Source organism: Pyrgilauda ruficollis, unplaced genomic scaffold (assembly GCF_017590135.1).
Source record: "Pyrgilauda ruficollis isolate IOZ18807 unplaced genomic scaffold, ASM1759013v1 scaffold44, whole genome shotgun sequence".
Lineage (NCBI taxonomy): Eukaryota > Metazoa > Chordata > Aves > Passeriformes > Passeridae > Pyrgilauda > Pyrgilauda ruficollis.
This window is the reverse complement of record NW_024525934.1, coordinates 4,234,479-4,251,406: the sequence shown is the minus strand read 5'-3', so window position 1 is coordinate 4,251,406 and position 16,928 is coordinate 4,234,479. Positions and strand designations below refer to the sequence as shown.

Below are 16,928 nucleotides of genomic sequence, written 5' to 3'. Positions count from 1 at the left end.
GGGAACAAAAACCACGCTATTTTCAGGAGCAGTTTCCACCCTGATTTCACCAGTGCAGAATAGAAACATCTCTCACAACTCTAGCTTTCCATTTCTGTTCCAAGAATTTACTTATCCGATGGTCTGAAAGTGCCATGAGTGCCATTTGATGCATAGTAACTTTACAGGCTCCCGGAAGAAAGAGAGGACAGGCTATTCTGCAGAGCATCTTCCTTTGCCAAAGTCAAGAAATTTTTGTTTCAGATGAAAATGTGAGGTCTTACACCAGTAAGAAAAGCTACAAGGGCTGTACATACTGATTTGACCTGTCATCTGCATTAGCGACTTTCTACAAATGATTTGGTTTTTAAGGTAGGTGTTTATTGTCTGGATCAGTCACGGGTTTTTGCACAAGACCCTGCAGCTATCAGTAATTTTCAGGCCTTGCAAACTCTTGCAGGACATATAGGAACCTAAGGCTTGGTACGACTCTTCATATTCGTAGCTTTTCTCATCTTTTTAGAAAAAATTTGCAATTTTAGACAACATTTAATTTTCCAAGTATTGAACCAGCAAAATAATTCCATTTTAACATGCCATGGAAATCAGGTAAATCCAACATTAGATGTGTTTTAGAGAAGACAATTGTTCCAGTGAAGTGAGTTTCAATTAAAGCATCATTGGTGGTTTTTTGAATGTTTTAAACTTCCAGCTGTTTGTATTTGTCCTTACTGGTTTGGACTTTGTCTTTTCCTACTAAGCTTCTCCTCTGCTGAGTGGAATGAATGGCAATATGGAGATTAAAGTAGAAACTCAGTCCTTCGCATGTCACATCAGTGGGAATGTCTGCTTACATAAAATTACTAGCCTTGGGTGTCAAAGATGTCCAGATGTCATCACTTTAACAAGATCTCTGTAAGTCCAAAACAGGAAAAGACTACAAGGGAAAAATTTCTAATGCCAGATGTGCAAAAATGGACAAGTCTGAATGTCCTGCTTAAAAAACCAATAGAACTCTGACATTCAAAACATCTTTGCTTTGCTTTACATTTAAATTTTTGTCTCAGGTAAGGCTTTCTATATAACTCTGCTTTGCTATTTTTCCTCCAGATGTTAAAATAAATCTCCCAGATTTCTATAGAATTGCACCATATGACTTCCTGCTGACACTGAATTGAAACATATAGTATTCTCCTCTACAGTCTTCAAGCTATAATAATCTTCCATGGCACTCTCCCATCTCAGCAGTCTAATATCAGCGGATATTTCTTTAATAGTCTAAAAATTAGCATTTAAAATGTTAATTGCTTCCTGACTAATGATGAAAATTACGAGTTAAATGTGCAAGAATTATTTATAAATTGCAACGGCACACTAATTTTCTCTTCATCTTATAAAAATACAGCAGCCAATGAGGAATTTCAGAGCAATTAGTAAGGTAGACTACACAAATCTGTGCAAGTCAAGCTTTTGTAGTTTGCACTCCATGCTTTTTTGGTCTCTAAGGGTAAAGAGTGTCAAATTTCTTCACCTAAGAAAACCTGCTAGATAAATTCACTGATAGTGGTTTTCTAAAACTTCCAAACTGCATCATTAACTTCTGCAAGAAATCAGCAAGGAAAATTGTAGTAGTTATAGTGGTATCAAGTTTAACATGCAAACATTACCACAAACAGTGGCACAATTTAGCAATATATATTTTTCTTTTCCCATTAGTTCTAACACTTAGAATTTACTTAGTTTCACACACTGGAAGATGAATGAAGCACCTCATTTTCAGTGTAATACAGATTAGTTAACACAGTTCCAACAAATTAAAATACATACATACCTATATAATATTACTGCATTGCACAGGAAAAAAAAAAAAAAAAAAAAGAAAAAAAAAGAAAAAAAAAGGAAAGGTATGTATACATTTTCTTCTCAACAAAGTGAGAAACTGGGTTTTTAAGAAGTCCCTTAAACTGGCTTCTTTGGATTCCCAAAATATTTCTACAGCTGTGGCTCTGTGTTTCTGGCTCTCTGTTCATTGCCTTGAAAGCCACAAAACTTAATACTTTTCTCCAAGTCTTAGTCTGAGACTCCATCCAAGAAATACCTGCAGCACTGCCCTACTAGGAATGAATCCTGAGCACTCACACTTCAATATCTTTCAAAATCCAGAGATTAATTATTTCTCCTGCTTCAATTCTAGTAGGATGCAAGATAAAACTACAGCTGACCCAATGTAGGGGATAGAAAAATCCACAACTTATTTAAAAAAAAAAAAAAATCAAAGTCAATACCTTTAAAGACCAATAGTAAGGTGAGAGAATAAGATAAATACAGAAGACATGTAAACAAGATAGTGATAGACAATTAGGAGATAAAAATAAAATGCTACAGTGACATTTTACAGATAGTTTTAAAAAGCCAGATTAATTTTTAGTGTCATACTCCACTTCAGTGCCTCTGCTGGCCCCAAGTTATCACTTTGGCAAGAAACTGGAGCTTTTTACAATAACCTACTTTTAGACTGCAGATGTACTGTAGACTGAATTAATTCATCATCAGTATTCATTTATACTAAAGCGCCTATGCCTAGAAGTGGAACAGGGAGGATGTTTTTAAAAAAAGAAAGAAAATAGTCTGAAAAAAAGAAAGATAGCATGAAGGTTTTTGTATGCTGTTTAAAAAGTAAATTAAAGCTGCATTTGCTTGTTTGTCCATCACTTTTTGCAGCAGTCATGCTAAGGGCACAACTATTTCCATAGCACCACAAGGAACATATTTTCACATTGCTAACATATTTTTGAATAATTGCTCCATTGTATTAGGAATAAAGCATTCAAAAGTGGCAACACAGGGTTTCTTTCATCTTCCTTAAATCTATCAGACCCTGCTTTTCTATCCATGGATAGCTCACTAAATATTGCAGCACAGCACACATTTATGTACAGATGACATGGGAGTGCTGCCAAGTCACAGAATCATAGAACGTTAGCATTTTTATGGTTGAAAAAGGTCTCTAGGATCATGGAGTCCAAATATGATACCTTTCAAACAACTTAAAATACTCATCTGAATTAATTTTAAAGGCAGATCAATGGCAAATAACTGAACTGAGTTTCATTATAAAAAAGCTGAAACAAGCCTGTAGGTCCTCACAAAATCTTTTCTAGCCTTCCTGCTTTTTCACTATGTAGCATTTACATAAATCTTTAGCTACCACAGTTTAGAAATTGTCTGCTGCCCAACAGTTTTATGGACAGGCAAGTCGTGGTTTGTAGGTCTCGGACGAAGTGTCCACTCAGCCGTGAAACACACAGGAACTTTGCATGCACTATGCTGCAAAACAGGAGAGAAATAGCAGGTGGAGTCATGAAGATGGATGTTCAGTGGATGTAACCAGATGAATGGTCTGGCTATAACAAACCAGGCTAAGGAATTACATGCTGAAGAAATTGCCTAAATCCCTTAAAATCCCATTCATACCAAGCCTTGCCACCTGGTGTTGGCATTTGAAAAAGAATCTGCATCAGAAGAGATTAATATTGCCTCTGGGGCCAGTCAAATTTATTCTAGCAAAATAATGTGAAACATATAACCCTCCCTGAGAGCATTTATAAGAATGAGACAATAGAGATCAAAATTTGAATATCCAGCAGGATTATGTTACTCATCTTTGTCACAGGAAATAAGAACTCACTATAGAAATCATGATAAAAAAACAAGAAAGTAAGCACAATCTAAAAGGCCATGATCATTATAAACAGACCTAATTTGTAAAAGCAAATGTGGGCATAAGGCACTCAGCTCCCCTTGCTTTTCCAAGAACAGCTCCCTGTGTTTTTCCAGGAACAGCCACAGAAAAGAACAGTGTAGGTGTACAGAACAAAATTATTTGGAGCATTCTGTCAATAGAAAATGATCAATTGATAGGGCACTTGGTTGGAAAATATTAGCAAATTGTAACCATCTGTGATGTTGAGAATGCATGACCATATCTATTATTCCTTGTCAGTGTGCTCAGAGTAGATAATATTCTTGACAGAGCTGGGTATATTTTACAGGCATTGTATATTACCATGATATTTGTTCTTGATCAGCTTTATTCAAAGAATTACTATTGGAACTTCTTCACATTCAGCCAGTTAGTTTTTCTGTAAAGCTATTTTACTTTTTCAGCATACAGCATGCATTGAGAAATGCCGTCAGATGTCCTGGGGTTTTCTCTTGGGCCTCGGTGGCTGCAATTACAAGAATTTACATACAGTACTACACTGAGATACATTTTGTGCAAATACTGTCAGAACATAATGCCTTCCAGGACAGTAAGTATCACAGTTATTAGAGTTTGGACAGCACATGTCATCATACTGATTAAAATTTTCAGCTATTTTGTATGCTACGTGAAACTAGAAAGAAGTTATTTTTATTTTTAGTTTAACTGAGTAAGTTATACTACGTCCAGACTTTTCATTCCAGTCACCTGTGCTCTTTCAGTAATATTCCAAGATGAACTTCCAGTGAATAAACATTGACTCTTAGAACATTTGAATTATTGCCTTTATCATAAAAATAAAATCAGGGAAAAAAAATGGCATTAAGGAATTTGAGTCAATCTGCCAAGAAAAGCCAAGTCATAAGGCAAATGAGGAGACAGCTCTGAAGCTGGAAACACATTTGTCTGAAGTTTCTGCCAAATAACCAGATGTTTCTGCTACACAAGTGCACCCAAAACTCAGCACAGGAATCCTACCAGTACTTACTATAGTACAAAATTAATGACCAGTGTTTAGTCAAGGGAAAAATGTTCATTTCAGACCATGCTTTCATTTTTTCAAGCATTGTCAAGAAAGTTTAGAATAATTACAGGAGAAAGGAAGTTACCAAACAACTAATTGATAAATTCATCTTTAATTCACTGTAACCACTGTCACATGGTAAGAAGTAATTGAAACAGAAATCTATTTCTACAATACATAAAAAAGATTTCTGAGATGAAAAGTTGACCAGTTTTTATGTAGAGTAACAGGAATATTGAATGAACTCTAGACTACAGCATTTGCCTATGACAACTAGAAAATCAGTTGAGAGACTGATGACAGAGTAAGACTTTAGTCTTTGCAAAATCACAGCATTTAGTGATATATCAATAGTAATTGGCTTTGGATAAAATTCCAAGACACTGCCCTACAGCCATCCCAATGGACCAAAATTAGAAGTTCTGCCCTTAATTTTCGTTCTTGCTTTTCTCTGCATTGAAATAGTAGCGATATTAAAAAATTAAAGCTTCTAGTGGTCACTGGTGTGACTCGTTCACTGTTCTCTGCAGCAGTACTAGCTGAATATCTTTTGTTGGCAAAATATAACTAATAATGCTAAAACAGCCTACAGCCTAGCTTGAGTTCCTATGCCTCTAATTACCAAACATCAATTATGAGCTTTTTTCTTTCTTTAATGTTTGAAGCAGTTACACTTTTCCATGGGAAAAGAGACAAATCTTATAATGGTAACAAGTATAACAGAAGTGAGTTCAAGCAAATATAAACAGTAATTTGGAACTCCAATGACCATAAAAAAAATTAAGACCTAATCTTTGGCATAAACTTTGAAGGCCTTTGTGAGTAAAATAAATAGATCCTGGCACTGAAAGGAAAAGAGGTATGGGTTTTCAAACTTCATAGACCTGGACTTTGCTCTTAAAAGGAGCACAGTACTTTTGCACATTATATGTACAGGTTAAACTTAGGTTTAAAAGGGCTGTAAAACTTACTGAAGTTTATTCTAGTTACAAGGATTCTGCCAGCTACTTCATTTCTAAGGAGATCATGAAAACTAGAGGAGTAACTGGATCTCTCCTTAAAATTAATTTAGATCTTTGTTTAAAAGTACGATTTAAAATTCGTCCTTCACCAGTAAGATCTGGAGCCCAGGTCTTGCCCCTTACACCCAGTGTCACATAGTCACACTTCATAAGCTCCAGCTCTCCCCTTTATCACATGGAAGAGCAGTAGGGTCAGTAACTTGAAGGCTGGACCAGGCTCAGCACTTTCCCCAAATCTCAGGTCCATAACTCTGACCAGCAACAAACAACCCTTGACAGGAGGTTTGGCCACCAGACTGTGACCTCCATTCCCTGCCACAAGGATGTCTTGCTCCTCTCTAGAGCTTCTCTGGCTCTGTTCGTCATTGAAGGTAATTTCCAGCTTCTCATCTGCTACCACTGCACTGATCGTCTTCTGTGAGTGCGAGAAGTCACAAGTTTCTGGGCTTTGCCATAATTTCCAATCATAAAAAATGCAGACTTTGCCCACCTCTCCTTCAGTACAGCTGCGCACCCTGTAGCTACATGGTGTAGGAGAAGTAATCATCTCTGATGCTGTGAAGCTGCTGACCTCCTCCTGTAGCTCCTTTATTTGGTGACATCCTCCACCTGCAGCCAAGGGCACCATCTCCCCAGCCCCTGCCTTAGTAAGAGGCTCGGGGTACCAACTGCGTCCCCACACCTGGAGAACTGCAGTCCCTTTCAGGACCAATGTCTGTCCTAAGGCTTCTGATGTTCCAGAAACAGTTTCTCCAGTCAGTGCTGATAACAACAGAGCCCTGTGGCACATCACCACCAGCACCCAGCACATGGCTTTGCTGCAGTTTGCTGATAGCTCATTAACATCAAAAAGGTGTGCTTACCATTCTAAGCTTGATGCAGAAGCGTTCCTATTACCATCCTTCACCTGTGGGTTGATTAGTGAATCAATAAATTCATGATTTGCATTGAAAACACTGAGTATGCCCTGTATGCTCCTCAGTAGAATGCCTGGGAGCACCTTAAAGAAAGTCACAACTTCCAGCTTGCTCTTTCAAATGGTGTCCCTAGTTCATTTCAGTCTCACTGCTATCATCCTGCTGTGACAGCACCTACTACTGCAGTGTTTTCTCAGCTTATGTGAGAGGTTTATTTGCATATCCATAACTTCTAGCAAAAACACAAAGATCTTCTGAGAGGCTGGTGGTGTAAAGTGTATCCCTGATAAATATAAAAATATACACAGCATCCAGAACCAGAAGTTTTTTTGTGAAAATGTTCTTTCCTTCTTGACTTGTGACTTCCTCAAGTTTGCATCTACTGATGTAATCAACTTCAGCTAAGAGAGAGTCTAAATTGTGAATTTAGAGACATCAAGAAGACACACATTCTTTCATGACTTAAAAGCTTTTTCATGGTCCAGCACTCACACACTGGTACTCTCAGGTAAGAGTATTCCAAAAATGCCCTTTGTGAGAAATTTTGGGCAAAGACAAAAAGTCTACAGAACTGTTTAAGTTCTGCAATCCTCTACTGAGGACTCAGGAGTTCTTCCTCCCCACCATTTTCCAGGACACATCCTTTGCCTAGCCTGCATCAGGCAGAAGACTATGGCCAAGCTCAGGCTTAAAAAGAAAAGAAAAAAAAGAGATTAACATCTCAGAACTCTGGACAGGCCACTAAGCAAAATTAATCCTTCATCCAAATGCACTGGAATGACTACTTCTCACAACTGACAAAAAATAACCAGTTAAATAGGAGCAGAATTTATCTGCTTGTCTGCATGTACCTGAGTATATAATCATCCCTTCAGTCCCATGGATCAGACTTTGTTAAGGTCTGAAGTCCAACAGCCAGTAACCATCTGGCTAAATCATTATTTATGTGTATTCTTAAACAGCTAGTCCTTTGCAGAAGCAGCTTTTACCTCTCTTCTGTGGCTTCTCTCCTTGCATTCGCATCAAAGGTGTTCTGTTTGAACTCCCTGAAAAGGCAGTCTCAAGCTTTTTTCTATCTGGAATTATATACAGACAATGCTACAAAAAGCCTCCCACAGCCAACACCTTGTTGCCTCTTGCCTTTTCATGCCTCGCAGAAGTTCAGAAGGGTCAGTTTCCTCTGGGTGCTTGGAAGCAAAAGTGTTTGCCCTGTACTGCCCAGTGTTGCACCTCTCCATCCTCATTTGAAAAATGCTGACAAAAGGCCTGAGCATTGCCATGGAAACACTTTACCCAATATCCTTGTAAATCTATTTGCCAAGGGAGGCATGGGTCTGCAAAGCATTAACACACTCTCACCTCCTAAATAACCAAGTACTTTCCTCAAACAAAATCCTTTTGCCACTGTTTTAAAACCAATGCCACGAGCGCTTTTTTTCCCCCCTCCCACCCTAGGAACTGCAAGTGCAATTCCAATTTGCACAAGCAAGATTAAATTTCCTTCTCACCTCAATCAGAAAGCACAAACTGGCCTTGAAAGAAAGCTGGAACACCACCTACTGGTAAAAAGGCCACTGGCTGGGACCTTTACTATACACCTGCTTTTGTTACTTCTGAGGACAAACCTGTAGGGTCCTCTGAGCTGAAACATGGGAGAAATTGAGATAATAATGAAGATGATGCAACCTGATAATGCCATGCCTTCCCTGAAGCTGGCCCCCCACCCATCCTTCCTTTGACTGGGAAGGCAAGTGATGGCTTTTTACCACACAGTATTTCAGCACGTAGTGTTTTCTACTGCCCCTCTTTACACCACTCCTGCTAACTGCTTTTATAACTTAATTATTTGCTTCTATAGCACATCACTTGTATTCTCTCTCCTGGGCTCTGAAACAAGCTTCCTACAAGCAGACACCGTTGTATTTCATTCTATATTCCTACAGGGTTTTTTCACATTTAAAAGGATTCAATAATAGTCCCCATCTATTAACCCATCAATTTAATACATCTGAATCTTTCCATAATCTATTACACTGTTTGTTCTTCCACTGTTTCTATGGAATCTAGTTGAACAGTATCTCAAAAGTTTGAAAGTTTAGCCTTGTTAAACTAATCAAATAACACAACAAAAGGATAAATAATACCCTTTTCCATAATAAAAATTATTCTATTACCTCAGCATTATTATTTTCTCAATACAGACATTAAATTTAAGGCTAGTTTTTGGTCATTTTTGTTCAGTGTGATGTTCACCTCCAACTTTCATATTCAGTACTTCATTATATTCATAACTGATTTTCAATGTGCAACCTTTCTAGATATACACAGACAGTCCACTGTGAATGGTCAGTGCCAATTTTAATCAATGTTTTCCCCTCTGCTCATACTGCCAAGTAATTTTCTCAAAGAATCCACAGAGAGCATCCAGTAGGATGCAATCATCTTTCTTGTAATAATTGTTGTTAAATACTATTATTTCAACACTATACAATAATAAAATAATACAATATTATTTATGATTTAATCAAAGTAATGTCCACACACTGGCCACTTTCCATCACAGCCTTGCAAGATACAGACTTCATTTTATGTCTGCCTCTGTAAATACTCTGATGTTACAGCTGGACATTCCCTATTCCCTGCCCAGAGTAAATATTACAAATTTAGTGATGAAAAGAAAATTCTGGTCCTTTTGCTACTTCTTTTATTACTCTTGATCTTTCCTGGCCCTTTGGACCTATTTCCCCTAATCATCAAGCACCAGATCCATGAGCAGAACATGGATCACATAAGCATCCTTGGTGAGTCAGATATATCACTATTCTAGTGTTATATGCCCTGATCATCCTGACGCACAAAACTTAGACATCCCCTGAGGTTCAATAAAACAAAAAGAACCCTAGTTATCTACAGGGCAATGCTGTAAAGCTGCTTTCTCCTTATGAGAGGAGTATATTCAGTAGACTCACAGATTTACAGTGGAGATCTTTAAACCTGAACTGCAGAGACCAGATGTACTTGACCCTGTACTCAAGGACCTATCCTTGACTGAAGAGTCACTTCACCTGAGCCAAAATAACCACTCAAGCCTGAGTGTGTAAGGCACATCCATGCTGATGGCTTGACCTCATGGTTCCGGACTGGCACAATCCTGTCCACTATGTCCCCCAATACACCTCTGCCAAAGGCAAGGAAAAGCAAAAATGTGCGTAATTTCACAGGTGGCTCACTTCAGTTGCTGTGCTGTGTGACAAGGTCCTTTGAGCTGACTGCAGGCAGAAGGAAGCCTCCTATAACACACACGCAAGGAAATAGGAACTTTTATGTCATATATTTTAGGCATAATACTGAAAAAGCTGGGATAGCAACTGCAAATAACTAATCTATCTAAGGGGGAACAAAGCAGTGCAGGCACAACCTGCAATTGTGAACTCTTGTCCCAGGTAGCTCCACACTCATTTCCAGGTGGTGACTTAAAACGCCACTTCAGTCCTGGGGTCTATGACTCAAGCCAATTCAAGCCAGAAAAGTGGCATCCTGAAGAAGAAAACCCTCTCAGTTCTTCAAAGGACAGACAATTTTTGAGCTGTGTGAAGGCATCACATGTACTTCTTCAACATGCATCTGTGGTCATCTCTTCTCTAAAATTAATACCTTTGAAAAGGTATTCACACACTGGAACAAAAACAAGTCATATCTTGTTAATTCAACCAAATTTGAGTTTATCTAGGGAATCATTCTTTATCCCCCACCATCTGCATCAATCTTGGTCCTTCTACTCAGGCTGTCTTTACTGCACATTCATTTTGAATTGTGAATGCCTATAGTTCTATTTAATGCTTCCCTGATTAGGTACTAATAGTAATGTTAGAAAATATCTTTATCAACCATTCTGCCAGTCTTGCAGTCTTGTAAACTGTAATCAATATCCAATGCCTTTTTAAATCAGCAGGTCCCTTTGAGAAAATAAATTAATTAGTGACTGTTAGAAGTTCACTCTAAGTACATCAATAAAACGAGAATCCATTCAAAAAATAAGAGCCTGCGTCAGAGACTGCTTAATGTAAACATTAATGATGGTAAAATTTTCATCTAAATTGGAAGACTTTCAATAACAAAACAAATGCAACACAAAAAAAGTTGTCCCAGATACAACAACCAAACTTGTTATTTCTTTAAAGAATGAAGTCAATTTGAAGAAAATTAATTTTAAAAATCTATAAAACCAGGTTGACAATTATAAATTATATTCTTATTCATTAATTCTTTATCAACCCAATCCCAAGACAGTCCTTCTGTTATTTCATCCCAAACTTATGGGTCACCTGGATAATTTGATTTGGAGTTTTTAACATTACTATTATATATCATCTTTAGTTCTAATAAAATAATGTGTAAGCTGAGCATTACCTTATAGTTCTGGTGTGCAAGTTTTCACGCTTAAACTTTAAATTATTTCATTTCAATCTCAAAATGCTTTTTTCCTAAAAAAAATCTTTTATTTGGCCCTTGATAATAAAGGTTTGAAATGGTATTTTTTATTCATCATATGATAGTTTGTGACTCTTTCCAAAAACAGAACATTAATACATATTGAACAAATTTGCTTTTTCTGCTAAAGTACTCAGCAGTGTTTTTAATAAGAGATTTTTTACCTACCACAGTCAAAAATAACACATCTTTTAATAAGTTAAAGATGTGTTATTTTCAAATTGTTTCCCAAAGCAGCGGTCATTGTGGTAGTGCTCTCTTTAATTACATATTATTCTACAGTAGTGGGACAGATGCATTATTTGCAAAAGATAGAAAATAGTATAGGAGTAGGTATTACTTTCCTGTGAACAACTCTTGGTATCAAAAGTGTCGTGGGGGATTTTTTAACCAACTCATAGATTAAACTGCCTAAATTTATAGTCTTGTATACTATTTACCTGCTTTATTTTTTACTTCAATTTTTTGATTTAATGTTAGTAGACAATTTAATGCATCAAAGCTGTTTAAACTTGCAGGTAATAAGTCTTTCAGTATTTATGTTTCATCTTTGTCTCTCCTGACTAAATTCTGTATGAAGTAATGTCTTCTAATTAAAGGGAAAGAAGTGGATGAGGGAAAAAGGAAACAGTGGAGTGTTAAAATTTCTTCCACTCCCAAGGTACTATTTGACCTATGAATTTATTTTTCTCATACTTGCCAATGATCTTGCATTAATTTTTTTAATAGTAATAAGACTGTATGCTACATATATTTTAATTAGACTGTTGACCAACTTTACTTTTTCTGTTCAGTTGTATTGGTATCTCATACTGGCTGGAAAGTATTTTAGTACTATTTTAGGGCAATATTTCTAAACACAACTACATTTAACTTCAGTTTACAGTAACAGCCAAGGCAATATATGGAAGAAAGTTTTAACCAGCAAAACCAACCTGAGCTTAATCTCCATTAAAGCAGATGAAATCTTAAATCAATTAGGTAAAAAGAATTAGAAATTAAACTTGGAAAAAAAGAAAACAACAAACAACCCTTATAAGTTAGAGTATCTAAGTTAGGTACCTTTCTTCTGGTCTTTATCTGCATAATCCAGTAGAAAGTGGCATAATATGCAATTCCTTGCATTACCATCATTGTAATAATGGAAAGTATGTTCACAACAAATAGAGCAATGTTCAAACAAGTAAGGTGGAAATTATCTTTTTCCAAGAAAAGTGTAAAATATAACTGGCAAGAGTCAGAATTTTAATTTAAGCATGGCTTCATGTGCAGAGACTGACAGCTGTGAGGACAATAAAATGGTCTGTAAGTGTCAGTGCTTAATAAAACAAAGTAACATCAAAGGAAAATATGCTACTTAAAGGAGAGTAAAGCCCAGCTTTCTCCTAAGTTGTTAATGTTATCAACAGTTTTCAGTCTGACACATTTTCCAAAAGTGTAATATGCATCTTACATCTGCATATAAATTCATTACCCTTCATTCAAGAGACTGAAGTGATAATTTTGTAAAGCCTGTTGTTGCCTTTCTCAAGGTACTGTTTCCTCTAAAGTTAATATCAGTAATTTTTCTTTCTTTTTTTCTTTTTGTTATTAAAAGCAGTGTGAATTTCTGAATGTTTGAGCACTACAGAGTTTTTGCTGTCCTCTTCAAAGCTAGGGAAAACACACCTTTGTTTTATTCAACTGATTCATATATAGACATTTTTAAACCTTTTTTAAAAATGACATTAGGGTAAGGATAAGAGATGGTCCTAAATATAACTACTTGGCTTGGCAAGGGTTTTGCTACACTTTTATCCTATAACTTTTCAGTACTCTATTTTACATCAAAAACCTGTACACAGAAATCCCTGGGAGCATCCTGTCAATTTCCAACAGTAAATTACAGCATACATCCAATAATGCTAAAGTAAAGTTAGGACTATATCTCAGAAATATTAGACAAAGAATTAAAAGGTAAATGCAAGTAGGAAAAAAAATAAAAAGGAAAAAGCTCCATGCCCCAAGGTGGCTGCCTTCCTGTGCTCACCACCTTCATTTCAGAGCGTGTGATGCAGCCCAGCAATCACCCATCACCTTTTGGGTCACTTCCATTAACTTCCTTGCAGCAGGAGGTCTTAATTTATTCATGGTCTTTACATCTGGCCCACTTGGGGAAGCCACCTAGAGCATACCCCTGAAGGGGGACTGCCCTGATTTAGTTTCTTAGTTCTGGGGAGGAGCAAGTTTTTGCCACCTACTGTTCCTGCCTCCAACTCCTGGCATTCAGTTCAGGCAGGAAATCAGTTTTTAGTTGCTGCCAAACTGGAACCTCACGCAGCAATAAGTTCACAGTGCCATCCAGAACTTTGTAATAAAGCAAATCTTGAGCACCTCTTCATATTTACTGAGCAATGAAATACCACGCCAGAATTAAAGGGTGTTTCTGAAAATAGTTTGAATGTGAATCAGAGGATATTTCAGCAGATCCAGTGGAGTAATTACAGGGTAGAAAGAACAAACAGACTGTAATAGATAAGTGAGACAGGCAATCATGGACAAACTGTTTACTTCCCTGCTGATAGATGAATAGAGCAAAGGGTCACCTAGGTGGTTTTTTATTTAACTTTTTTTTTTTTCCTGGCAGATTTATTAATGAAATCAGGCTTAACAGACAAGAGCAGATTGAACATTTTTTTTAAACATGAAACAGATCTGTGGAAGTCTTCAACCACCATGCAAAATAGTTTTTATTACTGAAGGATGGTAATTATGTCCCTTTTATAAAAGGAAGGATGAGACACAAGGTTAACTAAACCTATTCCACAGTCAAATTGAACCAGGGCAATAAGACCTTCCAATTCTTAATCATGTTTTAAGCAGTGTTAAAGCAGCTACCTTTGCTAGGCTGTAATCAAGTGCTAAGAAAAAAACTTTGATGGAAGCTCTCAGAAACTGTGAGTCTTCGAGTCATTAAGCCTTTCATGACCAGTGACAAACCAGCTTGATAAAGGCATGATCTTACTAGGCATGAACTTTGAGACACAGATAGCAGTTTAATGACTTCATCTTCTGCCAACAGGGACTTATTTGGACCCAAAATATAAACCAATTTTTTTTTTTTTATTTTTTTTTTCATTTGAATGATGAAGTTTTCATGTTCATTCCTTCAGTATGTTTTCAATTCATAAACTCTTAAGATGTTCACACTTCAAAACTGCTTAGCACTAGTAAGCAAGTTTAACCCTCTGCTTTCTATCACATGCCATGTACCATCTACTACTTGTCTTCCAACAGGAAATGCCCAAATGTTCATCACACACTCCACAGAGAAACCTGGGAACAATCACTGCAACCAGTTAGCATAGATGCGACAGCAAAAGCCGAGTCTCCTAGTGGCTTGAGAAGTCAAAGAAGTATGAGAAATAAAGTAACCTGGGGCTGATGGACTGATTATGTGCTGAAAAGGTAGGCAGAACTACCTTAATTAACAGATTTTCCTCAAAAGACAATCCACAATAGTTTTCCATTTTCTGTGCTTGATTTTCTCCTGATGTAAACTAAAGAACTTTATTTAAAAAAAAAAAAAAAACAAAACTCCCAGGATAAAATTATTATGCTTTTCATTTAGAAAAATGGCAAAATAAATTAGTTTAGTTTCATAAGCCACCTCTCCTCATGTCAAAAATTATTTTTAACTGTTCCTAATTTTTGTCAAATGAGTCAGATAATTAAGCATTATTTCAACAGAAGTTAATCTGTGCTTCTGATTTTTTTTTTATCTTGTCACATAGACATACTTTGACTTCATGTGTATGACAACCCCGAGCAACTCTGAAGACAGAATTCCTTCAGCAGGAGGCTGGACTGGCCAATCTCCACAAGTCTCTTCCTAAATCATTCTCTGATCCTATTCTGGTAAACTGGCTGCAAACCAGACCATTCTTTCTGTTTTCACCATTTATCCAATGCTGCTAAAACAGATGGCAAAGAAGATCTCTAGACAAGGCTTACTTTATGCCACAAAAATATATTATTGTATATTTATAATAAAAGGTATATAGAAAAAGGTATTTGCTTCAAAGGGATTTCTGACTCATGTATACTTTTTTCCATTTTTCTCCTGACAATATTTCTGCTTGACCACAAAACCAAAAACCAAAACCAACCAAACAAAACAACAACAAAAATAAAAAACAAGAAAACCCCAACTGATTCATTCTGGTATGTGATAGATTCCTGGTTGGGGGTAAAACTGGATGTATACATCTGAATTTCAGAAAGGAGCTCTAAAATTCTTCTTTTGATTGTGAAGTTTAGTTTGCCTGTAATGTTGAATGTGTGACACAATCAAAATCATGACACAAAGACAGCTACTCTCAACAGCAGTAAGAAAAAGCCTGAAAATTCCATCTCAGCACAGCTCATAGTAATATTGCAGAAGTTTAATTTTCCTAACCCTATCATTTCTGCTGTCTGAAAAACAAATACCAATGCACCCTTTGCTACTTGCACCTGATTCCTTTTTGCATGTGCTAATTTTACTGTGACCACTATAAACACTGCAGGCACAGTAACTGAAGTTTTGCAGTCAGGCAGAGCAATGAAGCAAAATGACTTGTTTTTAATAGGTATTAACAGCTGTATTGATTCCTATCCACTTCCCCTTCATTTCATCCTCTATGATCAAATCCTCTCTTTCATCCTCTGATGAAATCCTCCTGATCATCCTGTAGGATGAACAGTTGCCTCTAGGCATCCTCTACACAATTTGTTCCAATACCAGTGTTTCTGTCAATTCCCTGCTCATTTACCAACTGCACAATTGCTTATGAGATTCTGAGGACCAATTCTCATTACTCAGGAACCAAAAAATACATCTTGAAATTTTGTGGCAATACTAGCTTAAAATATTTACAGCCCCACAAATCTATTCAGCAGACTGTACAGCTCTACATCACTTTTCATTCCCCAGGATTTGTAAATCAGACAGCATTCTTATGCTATTTGCAAAACAGTAGAGGTGATCAAATTTCTCAGTCATACTAAAACACAGGTGGAAATACATTTGGGAGAAAACATACAGTTCAAGAGCTGAACTGATCTAAATGGTATGCAATACACTCTCTTCAGAAAGCCTTCTGTAGCACATCCTACTATTACATGTTTGGAAATTAGCAGAAAAGATTAACTGAAATCTTTACACAACACTAGAACAACATCTTGAAAAGAAAAAACCAAGTAGTTTCAAGATGCATTTGCAGACCAAGTAGCTCCTGACAGAACTAACGTTGCTGTATTGCCTCTGGAACTGTCTGAAAGCCAGGGATGTCAAAGTGTACTCTTGGTCAATGTACACACTGTACCAACAGAGAAACTGCATGCAAGAGCAGCAGAACACATGGCCCTTACAGCCATTAAAGATGCCTATATTCCATATAAAAATCAAGGAATCTTTGTTTTTTAGGTTTACGTCTCAAAACAACCAAAAAATCAGTGAAGTCTGACTTCACTGATTTGTCTCTATAGAAACCAGAAGACTCTTAGTTTTCATACGATGATGCACCAAGTCACTCCACTGCATTCAGACTGCATCTGGTTTAGTTTTCAAACTTATAAGTTTCAATGCTATGATGCAAGTATTACCTCTAAATGCTTATTTGATACATTCCAGTATTTTGGGCGGGGAATGAAAAAAAAATTTATTTAAATTGCATTTATATTATATAAGGAGTATGAAAGTGCTTTTATTA

General features: G+C 36.7%; 1 protein-coding gene and 1 long non-coding RNA gene across 2 annotated transcripts in view; one reads left to right on the top strand and one right to left on the bottom strand.

Moving 5' to 3' along the window:
* Positions 1-16,928, bottom strand: part of ITGBL1 (integrin subunit beta like 1) — a 123,819-nt gene that overhangs the window by 92,193 nt on the left and 14,698 nt on the right. The gene's annotated exons all lie outside the window — the stretch shown is intronic.
* LOC121359373 lies at positions 169-15,263 on the top strand. Its single transcript, XR_005956039.1, has 3 exons — positions 169-351; positions 14,473-14,643; positions 14,970-15,263. It is a non-coding gene; the product is annotated as an uncharacterized LOC121359373 (long non-coding RNA).